Source organism: Herpailurus yagouaroundi, unplaced genomic scaffold, assembly GCF_014898765.1.
Source record: "Herpailurus yagouaroundi ecotype Mexico unplaced genomic scaffold, PumYag 77, whole genome shotgun sequence".
NCBI classification, from domain to species: Eukaryota; Metazoa; Chordata; class Mammalia; order Carnivora; family Felidae; genus Herpailurus; species Herpailurus yagouaroundi.
In genome coordinates, this window is record NW_024412388.1 from 37,825,750 (window position 1) to 37,848,808 (window position 23,059).

A 23,059-nucleotide genomic window follows, 5' to 3' on the forward strand; every position below is an offset into this window, starting at 1 on the left:
CACGTGCGGGTATGTGTGGACAGAAGACAACAGTGGGCACCTTTTAAACACCTGTCACGCGCCTATGGAGGTGCTGGGCATCTTCCCTACTTGATCGCATTCAGTCACTGCACCACCTCTAGGGGGTACGGGCTACGGTCAGCAGCATTTCAAAGTCCAGAGGTTAGAACCCAGAGAAGTCAGGATACTTGCTCAAGATCAGGAAGCTGTAAGTGGTGGAAGCAGGTCTCGGCCTTGTTCCTTTCTGACTTCAAAGCAACACACAGTGAGGAATTATGACACGGGCGAGACCAGAAAGCCAGAGAGTCACTGGGCTTGTTTGATGAGGCAAGGGACCTGAGAGGCGTATGATAACAGCAGATACAATGCTGGACACCGTCTAGGGACCCCACCTGCCACATGCCAGGTGCTGTCACTGGTGATTTACGGGTGTCAGGCCCTCACACTATGTCAGGAAGGAAAGTACTACTATTCTTATTTTTCAGATAGGGAAACTGAGGTTCAGAAAGACTTAAAGAATCCTCCAAAGTCACGCCACTAATAAATGTTTCTGACTCCCCAACCCTTGTTTCTTTGTGCGTATTACATGTGCTATCTGCACATGCTTGTGTAGCAGTGAGGTGTGGGATGTGGCTGTTTCTTCATCATATTGCATTTCATTCGCACGCTGTGAGGCGTGAGCTGCTTCATTTGTTCGTCTGTTGGGTCACAACACCTGCCCTGGCCTGGCCTGTTGTAGGTGCTGGGGACAGCTGCCCGCAGGAAGTCAGAGCAGAGAACAAGACACGCGAGGTCTCTGTTGGCTAGGGGCTGTGTGCAGTGACAGACAACGAGCCCTTCAGTTAAGACACCAGGGGAGCCCCAAATGGTTGGGAGTGGCTCTTTTGGTAGGAAGGGGGAAGCATTAACAAAGATAAAAGCCAACCACTGTGGTGGTGTCCTCAGGAAGAACATTCAAAGCAGAGGCAGTAGCTCCTGCAGAGGCAGGCAAGGCGTGAGGTCGGGGCAGGTGCCTGGGTTAGCTAGGGCCTGGTAGACCAGCACAAGGAGATTGGATTATATTTCCCTTGCAGTGGGGGCCACTAGGAGGTTTTAAGCAAGAGTGTGGCTTGGGCAGACTATGGAGAAGAGAGCGTGGGGGAGGAGGTGGGACAATGTGGCACCAGGGGGCCTTTATGGGGGAGCTCCCGCAGAGTTGAGAAGCAACTTGGATGAGATGCCGGCAGCAGAGGGGCCGGGAGGTGGACAGTTTGGAATATGTTTCTGAGGAATGAAGCTTCCTGATGGGTCAGATTAGGGGGGTGAGGGACAGAGGAATCAAAGACGATCCTTAGCAGCTGGGTAAATGGGAATCTTTGCCTGGGATACAGGGAGGCTGGGGAGGAGCGGGATGGTGGGGGGGCGGTCAGTCGAGAGTTGAGCAGGGACGTGGGAGATGCCAGTTAGATGCCCAAGGCGATGTGTTTGGAGTCCTGGCTGTGGATTTAGATTTGGGTGTCATCAGCACACGGACAACATTTGAAGCCCAGAGACCGGCTGAGATCACCTAAAGGAGAGTGGAGGACAAGCCAACGAGCCCTGGGAAACCAGAGGCACGTCTGTGAGTCAGCCACGCTTCTCTTTCGAACCAGCAAGTGCAAGGAGCAGCGTCGTGTGGATCTTTCCCGGCAACCATGGGGAAAGCTCAGGGGCTTCCAGGGGGATCCTCTGTGTTATTTCTATTAACTCCTAACGACAGGGACCGCTGTCCACCGAGCCTCAGTTTATTTATCTGTAAAATAGAACAGTAATGTTCACCAGGGAAAGGGATGAGTTAATGATTGTGAGAACAATCCAAGCACGAGGGGTGGTACTGCTGCTCTGGGTGTCCTGAGGAAGGAAGATGTTCAGATATTTGGGTGTTCTGGTTCAAAACTGGTTTCTCTCAAGATTCTGATAGACCTTGCCAGCTGCAGATCCCAGCCACCTTCAAACCCATCCTTAGGTGGCCTCTTCTCGAGACTCTCCGTGGGCTGCGCCCAGGGAGGGAGCGGGAGGGGAGGAGGGACTTAGTGCCCGGATTGGGAGAAGGAGCTAGGCTTGAGCAGCTCAGCTCTCCCTCTCTCAGGGATCAGCCTGCTCACAGAGCACCCCAGCCCCTTATCTGCCAGGTCCACACTCATTTCCATGTGGGTGAGCCAAACCTATAGCTCTGGGGGCCCTCACTTTCTCTCCACTTCTTCGTCTTCCCTCCCAAAGATGGCAGTAAGCTGCCTAGGAAGGCACAGCTGGGGTTTTCGTAACTCGAGTCCGTGTGGTGCACCTGTACCCGCTCTGTGCGGACCCCGTGATGGGTTCTGGGGAGATGGACAATCCCAGGATACAACTGGGAACAGGTCCAAGAGAGGGATAGGACCTAGACATGGAGTGTGCAACCAGGAGCCCTCCCGTGGGCAGGGGTTGGGTAAACAGTGGATGGAGACAGCCAGGAGCACACCAGCCCAGACCGCTCTGGGGGACCCCAGACCCTCACACCCAAGTTGCAGGGCAGACGTCTCCACTGGCGCCTCCAAGTTAACACAGCCCCGCAGAGTCCACCACCTTCTCCACACCACCTCTCCACCTTCTGTGGGGAGAGAGCTGTCACGCCTCTCTGCCTCTCCTTCTAGACTGTGGGTGCTGTGAGGGCAGGGAGGACGCCAAAGTCACATGCGTGTCCTTAGCATGGGGGATAAAGCTCACCGTGGTGCTGGGCCGGCAGAGGAGGGACTGAATGAAGAGCTGAGCAACAGCCCCTGGGGCTGTGGGATCAGTGGAGAGAGAGGGGGCCATCGGTGGGCGCAAAGTGGGGGTGCTGTCCATGTTGGGCCCAGCCCCGATGGGTGAGGCCCCTGCAAACGACCCTGGGGCTTTCTGGGAAGTGTGGGAGCACTGCGTGCCTGGTTACCCCTAATTCTAGGTCTGGAGTCTGAAACACAGGGGACTGAAGGAGTTAGTTGTTTACATGGGGAAATTGTAAATGGGAAAGATAAACGTTGGAAAATTAGGCACTGACCCATGGGCTCACCACTGGGACAGGGAAATCTGAGCCGAGCTCATGGAAAAACTATAACCAGAGCAGGCTGGGCTGCACCGTCCCAGAAAAGCAGATGGGGGCAGCCATAAAACCTGACCCCTTTGAGTCAACCAGGCCAAGCCACGCACTATTTTTAGATGCCAGTATTATTTTAAAGCATTCCTCCTCCTTGAAATGCCGCCCTTTGCCCTCAAGTGCGGTACAATCAGGGGCAAGTCGCCTAACTTCCCTGGGCCTCCACCTCTACATCTGTGGAATGGGGTTATCTCTCTGCTTCCCTGTTGACCAACATGGGTCTACTCTGGTTAAAGAGAGGGTGCTTTTTCCTGGAACATCCTGGAACTCTGAGATTTTGATTCCTACCTTCATCCTGCATTGGAGATCAAGGAATGTGGGCTTGGAGCTAGCATCCCTGTACTCAAACTTCCCGGGCTGAGTGATGCTGGGCAAGGTCACCTGGCTCAGATGTCCATGGAAGGGGGACGTGGTGGGAGTGAACGGCCTTCTCCAGCCCCAGCTTAATCTACCTAACTCCCTTGCTCGCGCTCCCAGTCTCCCGGTACGTCCCTGTCTGTGTGCGATGGCTGTCTGGGATGCTTCCTTCTCCCTCCTGGGGCGTGCGCTGGCAGATAAGTGCTGGGCCATGGTGTCCGGCCTGGTGACCTTGAGTGCTTCCCACGGGAGTAGTGCCTGAATGGGTCCTGAGAAGAGAACAGGGGTTCGCCGGAGGGGAAATGGGAGGGGGGCATTCTAGGCCAAGGGGCTCCGTGGGCAAGACTTCCGAGCAGAAGTTCATGCAAGTGAATGGAGCACTTTGGTGTTTTGGGCCCACTCGGTGCAAGGGGAGGCGTGGGAGTGAAGGTGCTAGAGAAGTGTGTTAGGCCTACAGTAGAGTTTGCACTTACTCTGCCTGAGGGCAGTGGGGAGCCATTGAAGGTTTTTAAGCAGGGGAGTGATAGTGGATTTGCCATCTTCCCTCCCTTTAGGCATCAATCTGGGGCCATTGCAACTTTTTCTCTGGGTGTTTCACAGCCAGTCCAGTGCCCAGAATGCACTTTTATTTGTTCCCATTCCCACGTGGCCTCCGGGTCCTAGTCCTCACCCCCAGTCACCCTGTTCCCTAGGGCAGGCAAGACCTTAAAGGTCATCTGGTCCAAATGCCCATTTAATAGATGGAGAAACTGAGATCCAAAGAAGGGCAGATTTAGGACTGGGGTCTGGGTCTTCTGACTCCCAGCAGGGACTCTGCCCACCCCATGCTCTACCTCTCAGAGCTGGGGGCACACCTGGCACCGTGGGGGAGGATGGCAGGGGCTGCATCTGTGGTCTGTGTGTTCCATGTCACTTCTTGGGATTCGGTCAGTCTCTCGAGAGACCCCTTCACATCCCATCTCCTCCCATCCATTTTAAGGGCAAGTTGCTTGTAAAACAGTCAAACTTAAGTCATTTATAGCAGACGAGTTTGGAGCAGGTTATAAAAATGTGTGGCTGGGGAGGGATGGGGAAATTATTTTTCTTTTTCTACTTCTCTTTTGACTTTCTCTTCCAAGAGCTAAACCAGAATTATCTGGAGCCTGGTAAACTCTTGAGACACGGACACCAGCAAGGGCCCAGTTGTGGAGAACTGTGGAGAGTGCATATGGCTGGGAAAGACTGGCTCAGAGTGGGCATCTCTGGAGGAGGGGGCTTGGGATGCTGAGCCTGGAATTCTAGATCGGCGGTCTTAGCAGCGTCTCTGAGGAGTTTCTTCTTCTTTTTTTAATGTTTGTTTTTTGAGATAGAGACAGAGTGCAAGCAGGGGAGGGGTAGAGAGACAGGGAAACAAGAATCCAAAGCAGGCTCCAGGCTCTGAGCTGTCAGCACAGAGCCCGACTCGGGGCTCGAACCCATGAACCATGAGATCATGACCTGAGCCGAAGTCGGACACTTAACCGGCTGAGCCACCCAGGTGCTCCAATCTGAGGAGGTTCTTAAGAAGAAAGAGGAGAAGTGGAAGAAATCAAAGAGAAAGCCAGCGGGGGAGATCCAAACAAAGCAGAGTTTGGGAAAGAGAGCCTCGTGGGGGCAGGATGGGGTGGACAGGTGGAGGCAGGGTGGTGGGGGATGGAGCTTCAGGCCCACTGTGAGCTCTGCAGGGGGCTTTAGGTGCCTCCACCCTCAGTATCTCCACCCCCCTCAATTTGGACGCTGCTCCCTGACCTGCCCCATGGCTGTGAAGGTCAAAGGAGATTATGGGGTATCCCAGCACCCTGTGAAAGCCTCCTGAAGAAAGGGAAGCATTTTGACTTACCCTTTCGGAAGGACAATCGAGCTTGGTCCTAGGCCCTGGGAGAACCTCAGAGGAGAGCGAGCCCAGCCTGAGCCCATCGTGGGGCTCTAAGCGGGTACCTCGTCCAGTGGTTCTGTCCTGCGGATTCACTGTCCGGGATGGTTACTGACCTACCCACATGGGAGTGCACCGAGTCGACAGGCACAGCACTTCTCCGTATCCGGTCCTGCCTCTGTCCACCATCTGACGAGTCCTTGCCTTGAGCCTAGGAATCAGGCAGGGCAGAGATCATTTATACCGTCATAGGGCAACTTGCCCAAAGCCGTGCAGCTGCTAGGTGGAAGAGGCAGATCTGGAGGACAGCCTTGCAAAGACCAGCTCTGGCCACTAGGACCCTTGGTTCCCTAACAGATGCAGGTGGCCGGTAGCCACAGAGCTGATATCACTTCATAGCACCTGCTAACATTCCCCAGCACCCACTCTGCCCCAGAGCACTGTTCAAAGCTTTTCAAGAGAGCCATTACTCCTGTTTGGTCCTCGTATCAACCCCACGAAGTAGGTGCTGTTATCACCCCCACATTTTATGGGGACAAGAGGGTAAATAACTTGCCTGGGGTCATACAGCCAGGAAGTGGCAGACCTGGGATTTGAACCCAGGTAATTTGGCTCTAGAGTCCATGTCCTTCAACACTAGCTGCACGTAAATTCCCTGGGAACGAGGCCTGGCCGGGGCAGGGTGAGGAGGGATGGAGTTCCTGGAAGAAAGTGGCTTGTGATGACTATCTTATTCTTTCCTGAGATTAGCTTTTGGCAGGGAGGCCAGAAAGCCCCAGGCCTGTGGTGGGAAAGGCAGCCACTCTGAGTTCCGGCATCAGGCTTGCCTGAGGCTCTCGGCACTGGAGGATCTCATGTGTCATGTGCAGTTGACAAGAGCAGGGCACCTCCAGCCGCCCCAGCCTCCCCCAGCTCTGTAAGTGGCACCATCAACCCCCAGTCTTGAGAGCCGGAAACCTGGGCACGGGCCTTGTTGCCTCCCTGTCCCTTCGCTCTCTGGCCCCATGGCTGGTCCCTCTGAGTCTGCTCAGTCCTGTACCAGAACACCTTTTGAATTTGTCCTCCTCTCGCTGCTCCTGCTGCCAGGATTAATAGCCTTCTAGTAGGTCTCCCTGCCTCCCCTCTCACCCCACCTACAATCCATTCTCCTAACAGCTGTTGGAGGGATTTTCTTAGAATATAAATCAAATCACATCATTCTTCAGCTTAAAACTCTGCAATTGCACTTAAATAAAATCCAGATTTCTGGCCATGGCCTAAAAGGGCCTACATGACCTGGCCTCTGTTAACCTCTCCAACTTTGTGCCATTTTGCCCCTCACTCACTGCACCGGCCAGACTGTTCTGCTCCTGACGAACACCAAACGATTTTCGTCCTCGGGGTCTTTGCACATGCTGCTCCCTCTGCCCAGAAGAGTTGTCTCTCATTCTTCCCCAGGTTATCCCCTTCTCCTCAGTGTCACCTTCTCCGAGACAACTTGTCTGGTCACCCCCTTGTTGGTTTCCTTCATACCATTTGTTACGACTTGGAATTACTTCAGTTACTTGTCCATATTTAACCTTTCCCTCTAGAATGTGAGCTCTGCAGGGAGACAGGGTGTCTCTCTCATTCCCATTTGTATTCCCAGCACCTAGCATCGACCGGCACGTGGAAGGTATACAGTAAGTCTCTTGTTGGATGAATGAATGAGTGAGTGAATGAAATCCAGACAGCTGAAAGGGAGTCTGGGGAAGCCGAAGGCAGGTAACAGATGCTTCCGCTTGCCCGTCCCTCCGCTCACAGATGGCTCCTCTGTTGTGGTTGCCTTTCCTCCCTCAAATCTCTTGGGTGACACATTTGCTCATGTTTCCCGAAACCTCCTCCTCACTCCCGACCCGGGTCAGGCTCTCGTGAGCTCATTTAATGTACACGACCAGCCCTTGAGGTAGGTGCTGGATCCTTCCCATTTCACAGGTGGGAAGAGAAGAAGGGTCAAGTCATTTACCCAAGGCCAGTGCTAGAAAGTGGAGGAGTCAGAGCTCAACTCTAGGCAATGAGTGTGGGGCCAGAGCCCATGCTCCGCAGGGATAAGCATTTGGACGGGGCTCTCCCACCTGTGGTACTGTTCAGTGACTCGGCGTCTCATCTCGTTGTATTTCCTAAACTTACCGGATTCATAAGAATTACCCAGAGCGCCTAACATTAATACAGATTCCCATGTCCCTTGCCCAGAGGGTCCATCTCAATAGGGATCCAAGAGGTAGGGATTCAAGAATCTGTATTTTGAACACTTGCCAGATTCTGATCCTGAAGATCAGGCAAGTCTGGAATACACTGGCCTGCAAGATAAACCCACAACTACTCAGTCTAGCCTGCAGGGCCTTGTATGTAGCGGCCCCTATCCATTCCTCTGGCTTTATCGATCCATGACACCCCCCCGGGGCCAACCCTCCATTCTGTCTAAACCAGTCTACCGACTGATGGCTGACAAGTCTGTGCCCTTCTCCACTGCACCACTGCAGTGCCCCTCCACCTCCCCTCTGCCATCTCCCCCTCCTTCCCAGCTGGTCCTGACCACGCTGGCCCCTTCTGCTGACATGTCCTGCTTCCCAGCTTGATGGCAACCCTAGTGGCAAGGTTGTGCCTATGGCTTAATTGCAGAATTTCAAGCTGGAAGGAATTTGGAAACCTTACCGTCTAACCTTTATTTCACAAATGAGAAAACAGAGTTGCAGCAAGAGGAACGGACCCATCTGAGGTCACAGAGTGTTGTGGCAGAGCTAGCATTAGGTGGATGTAGGGACTCCCACTTAGGTCAGTGAATTTTTCAGATTTGCCTCTCGATTCAGTATTTCTAGAAAAATCCATTCTCTGGTCTTGAAAATGTAGGGCAGTCAGTGGACTTCTTAGTCATTCACTCAACCAACACTGAGCTCCAGTAAGGACTGGAGGGTGTCAGGTCTGCCTCTTGAAGGCTCACAGAGGTGGAACCCAGGAGTCAGGAGCCACGGCCATTGTTGTTGCCCCCATCATCACCATCATCGTCTCCTGATAACAGCGTACCCGATGGCTTACTTTATTGAGTGACCACTACCGGCCAGCCCTGGAGTCAAGGCTTACTTCCCGCCATAGCCCCATCAGGCAGGCCTTGTTACCATCCACACATCGGGGCAGTTCCTGCTCTGAGCCTTCAGTCGAATTCCCTGTGTGGGGACCCGTGGAAGAGAGAGGACTTCCTCCTGCTGGCCGGAGCAGGGATAACTTCCGGAAGAGGGGCCGTGAGCTCTCCGTGAGGGACGAATGGCTTAGCCTGGAGGATGTCAGGTGAGGAAGAGCTTGTGGGTAGAGAGAAGGCCCGGCAGAGAGAAGGGAGACGGGGGAGGGGCGTGGAGAAGGGTCCCAGCTGCAGGGCAGGGCCAGGCGTGAAGTCCGCCAGGCTTTCCCTGGGGACAGGACCTCTGGCTGGTTTTCTGGCCGTGGCCATACCAACAACACCCTCAGTGAGGGCTGGTGTGGGTCTGAACTTGGAAGCTGGGGCCCAGGAACCCGGTGAGGCCTGGCAGCAGCAACCCGCCGAGGCACGCTCAGGGACAGCATCCCGCTGCCAGCCCTCCCTGCGATCGACCTGCAGGACTCTCCTCCAGGGCGACCGTGTGAGGTGAGGAAAAGCGGGTGTCCTGGTGGCGGCACACGGAGGCTCCGTGAACACACGGGGATGTGTGTGCAAGTGCAGGCGGCACGGGCCTGTGTGTGGCGCGTCCGTCGTCTGTGAGGCGTGGGGTGCGTGTGTGCACGCACGTGTGTTTCTACGGGCCTTGCCGTATGTGTGTCTCTGTGAACGCACGTGTCTCTGAGTCCCGGGAGGCGGGTGAGTGTGTGTGGTATGTGTGAGGGCAGTGGGTGTGGGGCCGTCCCGTGCACATGTGCTCCCCCCGGCTGGTGTTAAACACTCTTTGGCCAGCTCACTAGGTAAACATTCAATAATGTAATTTGGAAACCCCGTTCCCCAGGGCCCCGCTGTGTGGCCAGGCAGCTGGCGGGTGGTGGCCGGATTAAGATATTAGCGCATTAATGCCATATCAAAGCCCAGCACCCTCAGCCTCGGGAGTGCCTGCTGACAGCCCCACAGCGCCCGGGGCTTCGCGGGCCCAGCAGCCCCCGCTGCATCTCTCTCTGAATCACAAGGAGGCCTTGTGCTCACAGCCTGCTCGGGGAGCCGTGGGGCTCCGCAGACATGAGCTCATGCCCGCCGGTCCCTTCGGGAGGCGGTGGGTGGCCTGCCAAACCACCGGGCCTCATCCCCACCGTAGGGGCCAGGCCGTGGGAGGAGTGGGAGCGGGTTTTCGGGTCTAAGCTGGTCTTCTGACCTGGGGCTGACATGCAGGCACTGGCGTGTTTGTTGAATGAATGAATGACTGGATCTCTTTCCAGGAACGTCCTTGGAATTCCTCAATAGCGTGGGCCAAGCTCCTCTCACGCTGATGTCCTCAGTGCATAGCAGCGCTGGGTACACAGTTGGCGCTCAGCTATCATGCACTGGATGGATGGATTGCTGATGGAGAGAGGAGGCCTGGATCTGTGGCTTTGATTTGCTTCGAGGCCCCGGGGAGCCTTTTATCTGCCCGGGGAAAGCTGACCCTTGAGAAGTAAACCACGATGCTGGGTCGAGCCTTTAGCACTAGCCTCTGTGGGTGTGCAGGTAGCGGCTGGTTCTGATGCCCTTTCCTGGAGCCTAACGCGAGGAGGGGTCAGAGTATCGATGCAAATGTTTGTCAGAGGAGGCCCTCAGGACCGGCCAGAAGAGGCAGGGACCATGCAGACACCTCCCCAGGAGAATGGAGGGAGGAGGGAGGAACACGGGGCTCAGAAACATGGCTGGGGTGTCCGAGCTGGGTCCGTCTCCAGACAATTTAGCTTGGTCCTCCAATGAACAGCTGTACTAACTGAGGTCGAGAAGGGATGGGACGTGTCCACGGTCACCTCACGAAGCCAGGACGAGGCCGGTGTCCGAGCACAGGGAATCAGCTGTGACTGGCAGCTGAGTGCAGCAGAAAAGGGACTGTATAGGGAAGGGAAGAGGTGAGGGAATGAGGCTGGGGGCTCAGCGTGGGCTAGGACCTCCGGCTCAGGAGTGAAGAAGCATTTTCTGACAGGAGGCTAAACAACGATCAGCATTGTCAGTAATAAAAGGTAAGAGTCAGGGGCAACAGGATTAGTTGATAGGAATGGAAACTACCTTTGACGAAGGTCTTGCTGAATGCTGGGTGTTAAGTTAAGTGATCTACACATTTTGTCTTGTTAAGACCCCATCCTCACAAAAAGCTCAGAAAGGGAAAGTTATTAGTCCCGTGTTACTGCCAAGGACTCAGACTTCTTTACCACTAGATGACACTGTGGTCCCTTGAGGTGGTGGGCGTCCGGCCTGCGGTACCTGAGCAGAGGCTGGTAGGGCCCTTCAGGGGAGCTGGCGAGGGGTCCTGGCTTTGGGGACCACGGGGAAGGGGGGAGATGGCTTGTGAGTCTAGTGTGCTAATGCTACAGGTCTCGGACTCCAGGCAATCTCTACTCCTGAGAGTCAGTGTTTGAGGATTTTGCATTGACTTCTACCAGACGTTGCTCCCCCAGCCTTGAAAGGAGCTGCTGATGAAAGTAACGAGACAGTCCCAGAGGCCCACATCCACTTTCCAGCCCAAGGAGGAGTCAAGTCCAACAGCAAATGAGGGACAGAATGGAAAGGACAGCCTTTCTACTTCTGGGGATGCTTGATTCCTGGAATCCTAGTTTTCTGGAGTTGAGGGTTCCTGGGAAGTTACCAGCTTGAGGGTTACCCACATTGCTGCTTCCATTCATTTCCAGTCCACTCAGCTCAATTCAGCTTAAGTCAATGCCGTGGAACTCAGCTCAGCTCTACGTATCGCAGATCAAACCCAACGGACACAGTCCAACCAAAACAAACTAATGGTCAGACTCTCCAGCTCACCTCAACTCACTGCAGCTCAAATCACAATCCTAGCAGGAGAAGGAGCGTGAGCAAAGATGTGGCAGCGGGGGTGCTTGCACGGGAGACAATGGGGATGGGAACGTGCTGAACAAGTCAGCACGCAGGAACAGGAAAAAGGAACAGGAAAGCGGCACAGATTGGGAGTGCCCCGGGGGCCTCACTGCCACGGCGGCCGTGCCAGGCTGGGGACACAGCTTTGCCCACCTTCTCTACCTGCTTGCGTCCTGGATGAGGCTGGGGGTTCCTTGGCAGAGCTCAACCCCCAGAAAGAGGAGAACTTCAGAGCCCTGCCTAGGAGCCACAAAGGGTGGCCGCTGCCCACTAGACCCCCAGATGGGCTCTTAGGAAGGCCCTGTGAGGGAAGGCCCAGCTGCAGCCCCTCCCACATAAGCTTTTATGGGGGAAACCTTCCCTATAGCTTGGCAGAATCTGGAAGCCAAATTGCCTTCCTTTTCCAGAAGCTCCAGAAAAAAAGGACATAAGTGCCCTAGAGCAAGCTGGGGATGGCCATCCCTCCATGCACGCCTTCCATCTTGGCACGGCTGCTTGATGGCTGTGTGGACTGGGGCAGGGTGCTTTGTCTCTCTGGACCTCAGTCTCCACATTTCTTACATGGAGCTCTCACATGGTATCGTTCATGCCCAGTTAGGCAGCTTGAAATCGACACCAGGCACTGTGCGTGGCATCCAACAGCCGATGACCAGATAACAGAGCCTCTTCCTACTTAGCTGCCTATCCAATGGCCAGGCACTGGGCTATGGACAATGACCACACTGGTAAGTTATCCCAGCTCTGCTCCTTACACCAGCGATGTGATCTTGGAAAAATTACATACTCTCTCCTGGGCTTCAGTTTATACGACATTTATCTCATAGCATTCATCGGACAGTTGACCCCACCTAGCACAGATCCTGGCACCTGGTAAACAGTGAATAAGTGCTTTTGTTATACACACATACACACTTTTATTGTTACTGACCTCCCCTCATCCTAGATGTGACTTGGAAAAAGGAAAAAAATTCATTTTCTTCTGCTCCGGGCCTCAACTTCTCTACCTGTCAAGTGGGTGTGCTCTGTAGCCCTTTGAAGCCCCTTTTTCTCTGATTTTCTAGGTTTTCCGGGTTAGACTGCTCAAGAGTCTCAGGATCAGGTAAAGGCAGGGGGACACGGTGTTGGGGCGACTTCCAGTCTGCTGGGATGAGGCCCGGAGCTCCCCGAACCACAGCCCCTGCAGGGCCCAGGGAGCCCCTTGCCCTCCCTCCCCCCACAAGCGCTGCCATGGGAACAGTGCACACGGATGGACTGACGTGCACAGCTTGTGATAAATATGCATGAACAGGCTGTGGTCGCGCCCCTTCTCAAGTCCATTTGGGGCACCTCAGTGAGCTAATTGAGGGCAGCCATTGTCCCTGCACTCCCTGCGCCTGGGCCCCATTTTCACATTCAAGTGCTTGGCCTCGGTTTAAAGTGGCCCAGTGGCGGGTGCTATTTATGCAACAAAAGCCCCCTGAGAGGCTGGACAGAGAACTCTGTGGGCCAGCCCATTGCCCGAGCCCTTTCCTGTCCCAGGCCAGGGGGAGGGGGTCACACCAGACCACCTGATCGCAATTGAGGCAGAGGCGGCAGGATGGGCACAATGGGTGCTCAAGAGGCCCGTTCAGCAGCCTGGATGAATAGAGGGGACGCTTTCCCTTCAACCCCCTCTTAGAGCCTAGTATAATTTCCCCCTGATGGGGAGGAGGGTGGGCTCTCCAGGATGAGAAGGGGAAGGGGAGAGGACAGGCGGTAATAAAGCCAGAGGCTCTTTGAAACCCACCCAAAAGGCCCTGCTCCTTTGCCCCCCTCCCTTGCCAGGAAAACATCCACTTAGCTTGATGATGGCACAAGGGGCCTTCAACAAAGGGCGGTGAGCCTCGCGGACCACAGGTGGAGAGGCAGAGTGGAGTCCAGACTTGGGGTGTCTCACCCCTGCCACAGCTGCCGTCATGAAGGGGCTCTTAGCTCAAATGCAAAAGGGAATCGAACAGCAACACCCCCAAACACACCCACCCACCCACTCCGCGGTGGCCACCTTCAAACGTAGGAGCTAAGGACTGGGATGGGCCACAGAAGTCAGCTCCGTATCCCAGCTGGCAAGGAAATGGCACCGGTAGGGAGGAGAGGGCAGGAACAGGGAAGGGCACGGCCCGACTCTCACCCTACCCTCCAGCGGGAAGCCCAAAGCTGATGGCAAGGCTGGTGTCCCGAGCACCTCTGTCCTAGCACTCTCTAAATTTCACCAGCCCAGGGGATGGGTCAGTCTTCAGTTCACTGATGAAGAGACCAAGCTCAGAAAGCTGCAGCCACTTGCCCAACTTCGGGAAGCGGAAGGCACTGGGCCCAGGAGAGAGGACAGCCGTTGCAGAGGCAATCCTCGGCTCCGGTCGTGGACCCAGCTCAGCTAGCAGGTGGGTCAGAGCCGAGGACAGAACCTTGGGGAATCGAATACATTTGGATATCAGAGGAGGAAGTGGCCAATGGAGAGGACAGTGGGAAAACTGGAGTGAGCAGAGTCTCAAAAACCAAGCAAAAATAAAGCTTAAAGAAAGAGGGCATTGTCAACAGCACCAGATTTATCCTAGCAGGAGCAGACAGGCCACCCGAAGCAGGCTGTTTTGGGGGAACGACCTTGGCTGTGGTTCTGCCTTCTTACTCCCCCCCCCCGCCCCCCGCTTCTGCTCATTTTGCGAGCGTGGTTCTTCTGTCTTCCCCTTAATTCTGTGGTTCACTCCAAAGCTTTCTAATAAACCCTTCTCCCCCTCCCTCCACCTCCTCCACCTCCTCTTCTTCCTTCTTCATCTTTCTTTAAATCCACCACAGTTGGTTCCTGTTACTTGCAACTACCACCCATAACTGGTCCATCTGGAGACCTAATCATTGCTCTTGCTAAGCCAAGGTACCAATTCATACTAAGAAGTGGGTGGTTGATAGAGCCAGGAGGGTTTTTCAAGATTCCTGAGTACCACTTCCTGACGGTGAAGACACGGAGAAACTAAGGTCCTAAGACATGAAGGGATTAATCTAGGATCATGCAAAATTAATGTCACGGCTTTAGCTTGAATGCCATCCAAGGTTTTCATGAGCAGCAATCCTTCTGGAGATGTTTTTGAGGTCTTCTACAACTTTCCTAAAGGAACAACTATTAAGATCTTGCACCAAGAGTTCTCTGTGGGTGGATTTGAGTTGATGATGAATATTTTTGGCACAGGAACAGACCACGGGAGGCACATTTGTATTGAGGCTGTGTTTTCTAGTCCCCCAGGCCACGGGGCAGTGGCTGCACAGAGGGCCAGCCCATATTTTGAGGCCACAATATGGAGTGGATCAATGATAAACCTTGACAAAAATCCCACAGGTCAGAAATTCAGGAAGTTTCCTTATAAAATCTCAAATAAAGAAAAAAATCCAGAGAAAGGAGAAAGTTGAAAATGCTTTGGAGAAGAGAGTGAGGGGATGAGGGTGACTAAAGAGTGTGGTCTCCCTGCCTTGTGGAGTTGTCACAGGCCAGGGAAAGGGGCTGTGATCGGTGTGGCACATGTTCCTTGTAGGTGGCAGATGGCAGCCGTGCATTAGAAAGAGCTCAGCAATCAGAACCACCCAGCAGTGGAGCTAAAACTCTTCAGGCAGTGAGGTCTCCATTAACAGAGGTGCAAGCAGTGACTGGTGCCTCCTGGGATGGTGTTTACTGGATGGAGATTGGACATACTCCTTTTATCAGAATCTAGAATTTTCTCAGACACTGGGTGGTTTGGGTTTGCCAAGAGAAATGAAACCACCTGGAACCGCTTGGCAAATAACTGCCAGGGGAAAGGCCGCCCACTGTGCCGGGCCAGGAAGAATGTCCACAAGGGAGCCACAGTGGATGGGCCAGACCACAGCCTTGGCGAGACCGGATTGTTCCATCACACTGACAGACGTTGCTAGGACGGAAGAACTCTCGGGGCTGTTCGAAAGCAACTGCCATTGGGAATTACGGCAGTGCAGAGGGGGTGATTCTGAGCACAGCCGGATCCCCATCACCTATCAGCGGGGACCCGGCCAGGTGGGTGGGGTGGATGTGTGTGCTCAGCAGGGCCCCTGCCTGACCATCAACAAATATTTTATTGAGCAACTGTTATGTGCTAAACCCTGTGCCAGGAGCTGGGGCTACCACGGTGAGCTAGAGAAAGCCTGGCCTTGCTCGTGTATCTAGCATGCGGACGTAGAAACGGAAATAATAGGTGGCCCTCGCGGAGTGCCTGCTCTCTGCCAAGCCCCATTTTAAGTGCTTCCATTAGGCAGGATAGGATAGATCTGCCGCAAAAACGAGTCCCCCCCCTCCCCACAAACTCTCAATGGTTTAAAATAACCGAGGAGGCTTGGGGCGCTTGGGTGGCTCAGTCGGCTGAGCGTCCAACTCTTTTTTTTTTTTTTTAATTTTTTTTCAACGTTTTTTATTTATTTTGGGGACAGAGAGAGACAGAGCATGAACGGGGGAGGGGCAGAGAGAGAGGGAGACACAGAATCGGAAACAGGCTCCAGGCTCCGAGCCATCAGCCCAGAGCCTGACGCGGGGCTCGAACCCACGGACCGCGAGATCGTGACCTGGCTGAAGTCGGACGCTTAACCGACTGCGCCACCCAGGCGCCCCATGAGCGTCCGACTCTTGATTTCGGTTCAGGTCATGATCTTGCAGCTCATGGGATCGAGCCTCCTGTTGGGCTCTGTGCTGACAGTGCAGAGCCTGCTTGGGTTCCTCCCTCCCTCTCTCTCTCTGCCCCTCCCCCACTCACACTTGCTCTCACGCTCTCTCTCTCTCTCAATAATAAATAAGTAAACCCAAAACAATTGACTGAGGCTTACTTCTCGGTCACATCACATGTTCACTGTGGGCCAGCAGGAGACACACGGCATCCTTCTCACTCAGGGAGCCAGGATGAGGGAGAGACAGGACAAGAGACATGATAAATTCCACAGTGTCTCCTAAGGCTTCCTCCTGGAAGTGACGCACATAACTTGGCTCATATTTCGCAGGCCAAAGCACGTTGCATGGCCACGCCGGACCCACAGGCAGTGGGGAAGTTCGGCCCGGCCATTTGCCCAAAGGTGGGGAGAACCGGGGTGGCTGTGGACAGCCCCAGTGATGGCTACAGGGCCATGGGTCCGCTCTAGATTTCAACTTCACCTCAGCCCTGCGGAGTAGGTCATTTTATCATCCTCACTCTGCGGATGAGGAAACTGAGGCGCAGGGAGATCAAGGGACCATCCCCCGGACACACAGCCGGTAGGGGGCAGGGTTGGGATGGGAACTGGGTAGTAGGCTCCAGGGCCCATGCTCTTAGCCACTGTGCCTCAGTTTCACACACAGGGACAGGAACGATAGGGAGATACAGTGGTAGTGGCCGAGGGGCTAAAGGAACGTACTGCAGGGGCCCCTGGCCCAGTATGGGGTGATGGTCAAGAACGGCCTCTGAGGATGGAGCCTTTGTCCTGAGCCAGGAGGGATGAGCTTGTGCTGCCCACGTGGAGTCAGAGCAGTGAACCTTCTGGGCAAGGGAAGAGTGGCTGTGGTGGCTCAGGGAGGAGGGCATGCTGTGCACTGAGGAGCCCTGAAGCTGGAGTTCAGCGGGTGAGGCGAGGCGACCAGGTGATAAGGGAGCCGTCATCAGGTGGTCTGTAGTGATTTGGGGGGAGGCTGGGGTGGGGGCTGTGAGAGCACAAGGATGACTCCCACCTGGGGGCATCAGGAGGGGCTTCCTGGAGGAGGTGACATCAGAGCTGGATAAACGGGTAGGAGAGAAGGAGCTTGTTTCAGGGAGGAGGAACAGCATGAACAGACACCAGGAGGGAGGAGCAGACAAGGAGGGCCCGGGGGAAGTGTGGGGGCTCCACCGCCTGGAGCTGAGGGTGGGAGGTGAGCGTGTGGGAGCAAGGAGAAACTCGTAGCAGAGAGGGTGGACCTGCTTCTCCATCCTGCATGTGGGGAGTTTGGAACTCATGGGACAGAGCAATGGCTGTCTGATCTGACACACCGATTGAGAACCTAGTACGTACCAGCCTTGGACTTGGAGGTTCCCAGTTCCCCTCTCCCGTGTGGAACCCCCGACCTTTCGGGCCGGCGGGAGCGGGCTGTCTCCTGCAGCCAGTGTGCTCTGCTCTTATCTGGCTTCCTCATGCGGCTGCCACCGAGTGGCTCTGGGAGTCAACCTGGACTTCTGTTCAGGGCACCAGAACACCTTCCCTGACTTTCCTGCTGTCTGTCTGCAAGGGCCACCAGACCCCTCTTCTTGGCAGGAAAACTAGGAACACAGCCAGTGTTCGTTCCATCAGATGAAGCCTGGGTCCTCGAGAGGGCAGCTTGGCCACTCCGTCTCTCTGGACGGGGCCACCCGATCCTCTGGGAGTGCCTTCCTCCGGGCCTTTGCTCAGGCTGGTCTTCCTCCCAGTGCGGCCCCGCAGGCTCATCCTGACCCTCAGGAGTGGGGGACACACCTGCTCTGTTGCAATAAGGAGACCAAACACCTCAGTTGAAGTCAACTTACCTTTTTAAAAAATTTTTTCTAGTGTTTGTTTTTGAGAGAGAGAGGGACAGAGTGCAAGCAGGGGAGGGGCAGAGAGTGAGGGAGACACAGAATCTGAAGCAGGCTCCAGGCTCTGAGCTGTCGGCACAGAGCCCCGCCTTGGGGTTCCAACCCACGACCTGTGAGATCAGGACCTGAACCGAAGTCGGATACTTAACCGACTGAGCCACCCGGGAGCCCCGAAGTCAACTTATCTTCACTGTGCTCCTACTGTGTGCTCTGGACCTTGCTGGGCACTCAGGAGAAGCAGTGCTTAGGGGCCACCTCCACGCCTCTGCCTTACCTGAGGTTTCAGCGTGTGATGTGTCCAGGGAAAAACGAAAAATGAGTCCTCTTCAGCACGTCCTGGTCATCCAGGTGGGAAGATTCAGAGGCATTCTCTACTCCGTTCTCCCTTTCTGCCACAGTTAGTGCCTCAGCCCTTCAGTTCGTCCTTCTAAGGCGGGCCTCACAGCCATCCCTGGGTCTCATTCTGTCGGCTCCATGTGCGTGCAGGCTGTCCTCATTCTCTCATAGAGCTTGGGGCAGCCTCTTAACTGGTCTCTTCGCACCACACCACAGCCAGGGGGACCCTTCAGACACGGAGATTCAATCCTGGTTTAATTATGAGCATTGCCTTATAATCTACTTGAAATCCTTTAATGGTTGACCTCAGAATACAGTCCAAACTCATTAGCTTAGCATTTGGGGCCTTGCATCAACTCCCAGGCCACCCCTACCTGAAATTGGCCCAGGCCCTATTCTCCACTTAACTGAGCCTTTCCTGTCATTCTGGGCTCTACTCCAGCCACTCCTCTTCCAGGGAGCCTTCTCAGACCATCCAGTATGCAGAGATTTCTCCCGCTGCCTCCAGCCTTCATGTCTGTCCTGCTCAGCTCTGTCTCAGCTGGGTTTAGCTATTTATTTCTTCCTCCCTCTCATCCTTCTCCAGCAGATATTTTTAGGCAGCTAGGTACTAGATGCTGGTGAATGAATGAATGAATGAATGAATGAATGACATAGTAATAGGTGCTACAATAGAAGGAAGCCAGGAGACTGTAGGAACAGAAAGGAGTGTGCATCTGACTCTTAGGGGGCAGGCATTCAGGAAGAGCTTTCTAGGGGAGGTGAAAATTGAACAAAGTCTTTAAAAGGGGTAAATATTTTCTTTTTAAAAATTTTTAATGTTTATTTATTTTTGAGAGACAGAGAGAGACAGAGTATGAGTGGATTAGGGGCAGATAGAGAGGGAGACACAGAATCTGAAACAGGCTCCAGGCTCTGGGCTGTCAGCACAGAGCCTGATGCGGGGCTCGAACTCACAGACCATGAGATCATGACCCGAGCCAAAGTCGGGCGCTTAATGGACTGAGCCATCCAGGTGCCCCAAAGGGGGTAGATATTTTCTAGGAAAGAAGGGTTCCAGGTAGAAGGAACAGCATGTGCTAAGCTGAAGGGTGTAGAGTAAGAGGGTAGAGGTAGCAAGAAATGAGACTGGGGGCAAAGGGAGGTTAAGGCATGGGCAGAGCATGGAGAGTCTTGTAGGCCTCAATCTTGACTCCAGAGGGGAAGGTTTTAAGGAGGGGCAGGACCTAAGCTCTTTGGGGCTTTAGGAAGATGACCCTGGCTGTGGGGTGGAGAGTAGGTGGGGGTCAATGATGTGAGCTAAGGGTAATTCAGAGGAGTGGATGGATTCCAGAGACATTTAGGAAGTAGACCAGGCAAGTCTTGGTGACTAATTGGACTGGTCAGGGGTGGGGTGAGGGGAGGAGAATGGTCAGGATTATGGAAATCCTAGGCCTTGGGCTCTGACTGAAGTCCACAGTAGGTCCCATCATGTACCTGGACAATGTCCCTGGAGCTCTCAGCTTAGAACCCCTAATGTTATTTACACTGAGGAGACCCTGTGTCGTTTTTGGCCTTCAAGGCCTCCGAGGGAACACCCTGAAGGCTGACCCAGGGGCTTCCCATGCCAGAGGGCCTCAGCTGAGATTTAGGGAGCCTGAGGGGTACCGTCTGGGCATTCAGCGTACACATCCTTATCTGCTTCTAGGGATGTCAGGGTCAGCAGTGAGGGGATAAAGTGGGGGAGGCGACAGAGGCCAACATCTTGACAACCAGAGGGACAGCAGATACCAGGTTGGCTGAGCTCTCCTGAGCACTTGGAGGGTAGGAAGTGGATCAGATTCAGATCTGCGCATTTATTGAGCTATTGCTAAGTACCAAGTGCTGTACTAACTGCTGGGAAGTTGGAGAGACACACATTGTTTGCCCTTGGAGAGCACCCAGCTTCGAAAAGAAAATAAACTGAAGGGTTTCTGCTTTTTTCAGCCTCCGAGCAGCTGAAGGAGGCTGGAGGGGGCCAGAGGTGGGAAGAAGGGGCTCAGGAAGTTTGGGGGGCAGCCCTGGCTCAGGTTTTGCATGAGCACTCTACTTCTATCAGCTGGGCCTGGCCTGCACCCCACCCCTTCCTCACCCTTGACTGCTGGGGGAGGGGAGGACTCCCATGGACTCTGTGACTGACGCTGCCTGCCAGGGGATTAGCTGGAAGTTGTCATTTTCCATGCTGCGTCTCCTTTTCATGTGACCACTACCCCAGACCTTCTTTTCCTTCTGTTCCACCGGCCCATGGATGTCTGCCCTTGGACCACTCAGCATGGACTGTTGGCTTTATTCTTGAGGCCTTCAGACTCCCTGCCACTCCTTATAGCTCTGCCACTGGGATCTTGATGTTTCTCTCATTCATTCATTCATTCATTCATTCAACAGTTCTGCTAATCCTTCCGTGCGGGCACTTGAGCAGGCAGTGGGGAGACAGTAATACACATGGCATCCAAGCCCCTGTTTTCACAGAACTCACAGCCCAAGAAGGAGAAGATAGTAAATAGATAATTATAATAGTGTGAACGCTATTGAGAGCCCAGAGGAGGGGCTCGGACCAGAAGGGGAGTTCAGAGTAAGCCTCTCAAGTCAAGTGACATCCGAGCTGAGACCCTAGGATGGGTAGTAGTTAAGTGAGGGGTGATGATGAGATTCCAGGCTGAGGGAACAGCCTTTGGAAAGACACAGAAGTAAGAGAAAGCTGGGGCATGTGGGCACTGAAGGAGGTGTACGATTGTGGCATTCTCGACGATTCCCGGCTCTCCCCTTCTGAGCATGTGGGAGGGTTGTCCTTCCTGGTTACCTCGTGGGTGGATGGTTTCGTATGACTAGCTCTGGCCGAGGAGTTGTGAAAGGAAGTGATGTGTGCCACTTCTGGGCTCAAGCATTTAATTACCAGTGTGAAAGCTTCCATGTCAGTCTTTCCTTCTCATGCGGTGACTGACTGACAGCTCTCAAGGTGACTGCTTCTCCAAAAGCCGGGGACCCTGAGTGACTGTGATAAGCAGGGCCCCCTGTCAACCCTCAAGGTCTCAGAGTGAGTGAGAAATACTGCTATTTTAAGCTTCTGAGATTTCTGGGATGTTAGTTACTGCAGCATAACCTAACCCATCTGGACTAGTACGGTGAGAGTGGGGAGTATTTCCTGTGGATAATTATTGAAAGGGTTTTAAGCAGAGAAAAACCAGGTAAGATTTGTGTTTTAGAAAGATGGCCCCTGGGGTGCCTGGGTGGCTCAGTCAGTTAAGCATCTGACTTCGGCTCGGGTCATCATCTCATGGTTCATGGGTTTGAGCTCCGTGTCAGGCTCTGTTATGACAGCTCAGAGCCTGGAGCCCGCTTCAGATTCTGTGTCTCCCTCTCTTTCAGCCCCTTCCCCTGCTTGCACTCTGTCTCTCTCTCTCAAAAATAAGTAAATCTTGGAAAGAAAGAAAGAAAGAAAGAAAGAAAGCAAGCAAGCAAGCAAGCCTTAGCTGCCTGGTGGGAGATCTGGACATCAGTCTGAACAGCCTGCAGTGACCCAGGCATGAAATGGGGTGGCCTGACAGTGGGGGTAGAAAGACGTCAATGGCTTTGAGAAATCTGTGGGAGGAAGAACTGACAGGTCTCCGGGGCTTGGGAATTGGGAGGAGAAAGCAAGAGAGATGTCAAGGAGGACTCCCCGTTTCCAGGGTGGGGAAAGTGGCGGATGGCAGTGCCTTCCCTGAGGTGGGGACACTGAGGAGGAATTGCCTCGGGGGGACGGGGAGTTCGGGATGGGACGTGTTGGGTCTTAAGAAGCCAGACATCAAGAAGAGGGTGTCTAGCAGGCAGTTGGATATATGGGTCTCAACTCAGGAGAGCCAGAGACAGGCTGGAGTAGAGATCTGTGGGTCAGAAGCACCGAGGTGGTAACCGAAGCCACCGCCGCGAGCTTACTCAGCCAGAGAGGGTTCAGAGGGGGAAGAGCAGGGGCCCTTGGACAGTTCCTGGGCAGAGAACCAGGGAGGTGCAGAGGCACTGAGTACCCCAAAGGGCAGCATTTTGTGATCAGCCCAGTGTTCTGGGAACAGGGGCTGTTGCCCAGAGGCATTCCTTGCCCGGGGTGAACGGCTCCTCTGCTGTCCCAGGCTCTCAGGCCCCGGATGTTCAGTGACCTGTGTGGGTCTCAGTCCCCTCTGGCTTCCCTGGGCCCGCAGGCCCCCTGTTACCTTTCAGAAAAGCAGTTTGTCCGAGGGTGGCGGCAAGGTCATCATTCAGACCTCTCTGTGCACGTCTTCAGATGCTGTTATTCTAAGACCACGTGACTGGGGCCCACACGAATCTCTTCCATCTCAGACGTCTGTTAGTTGAACAGCCTGAGTTTGGGCCTTGCCTATGCCGGCTCTGTCTTGAGCTTGTATGTCTCCTCTCTCGTCAGATCTGCGTACGGCGGGCTGTCACCACCAAAGGTGCCCTTGAGTCCTCTCGGGAACGTGGGTGCTCGGAGAGTCAAGTTTCCAGCAGGGACTTTGCTGCAAGAGCGTCAGACTCTCCTGAGCCCCTGAACTCACATGGTGCCAAGAACCAAAAGAATCTTTGCAAATAACTGTTCAGCAGCAGCTTCTTCTCTAGGGCAGCGGAAGGCTGGCCAGGGGAAGAGCCTAGAATTTGACCTGAGTCTGTTTCTGCGAGGAGGTGGCCAGAGCTTCCAAGGGCGGGGACGGTGGGGTGGGCCAGGACTCCGGCCCTGGGCCCCCGGCCTGTCCCTACTGCCCTTCGAT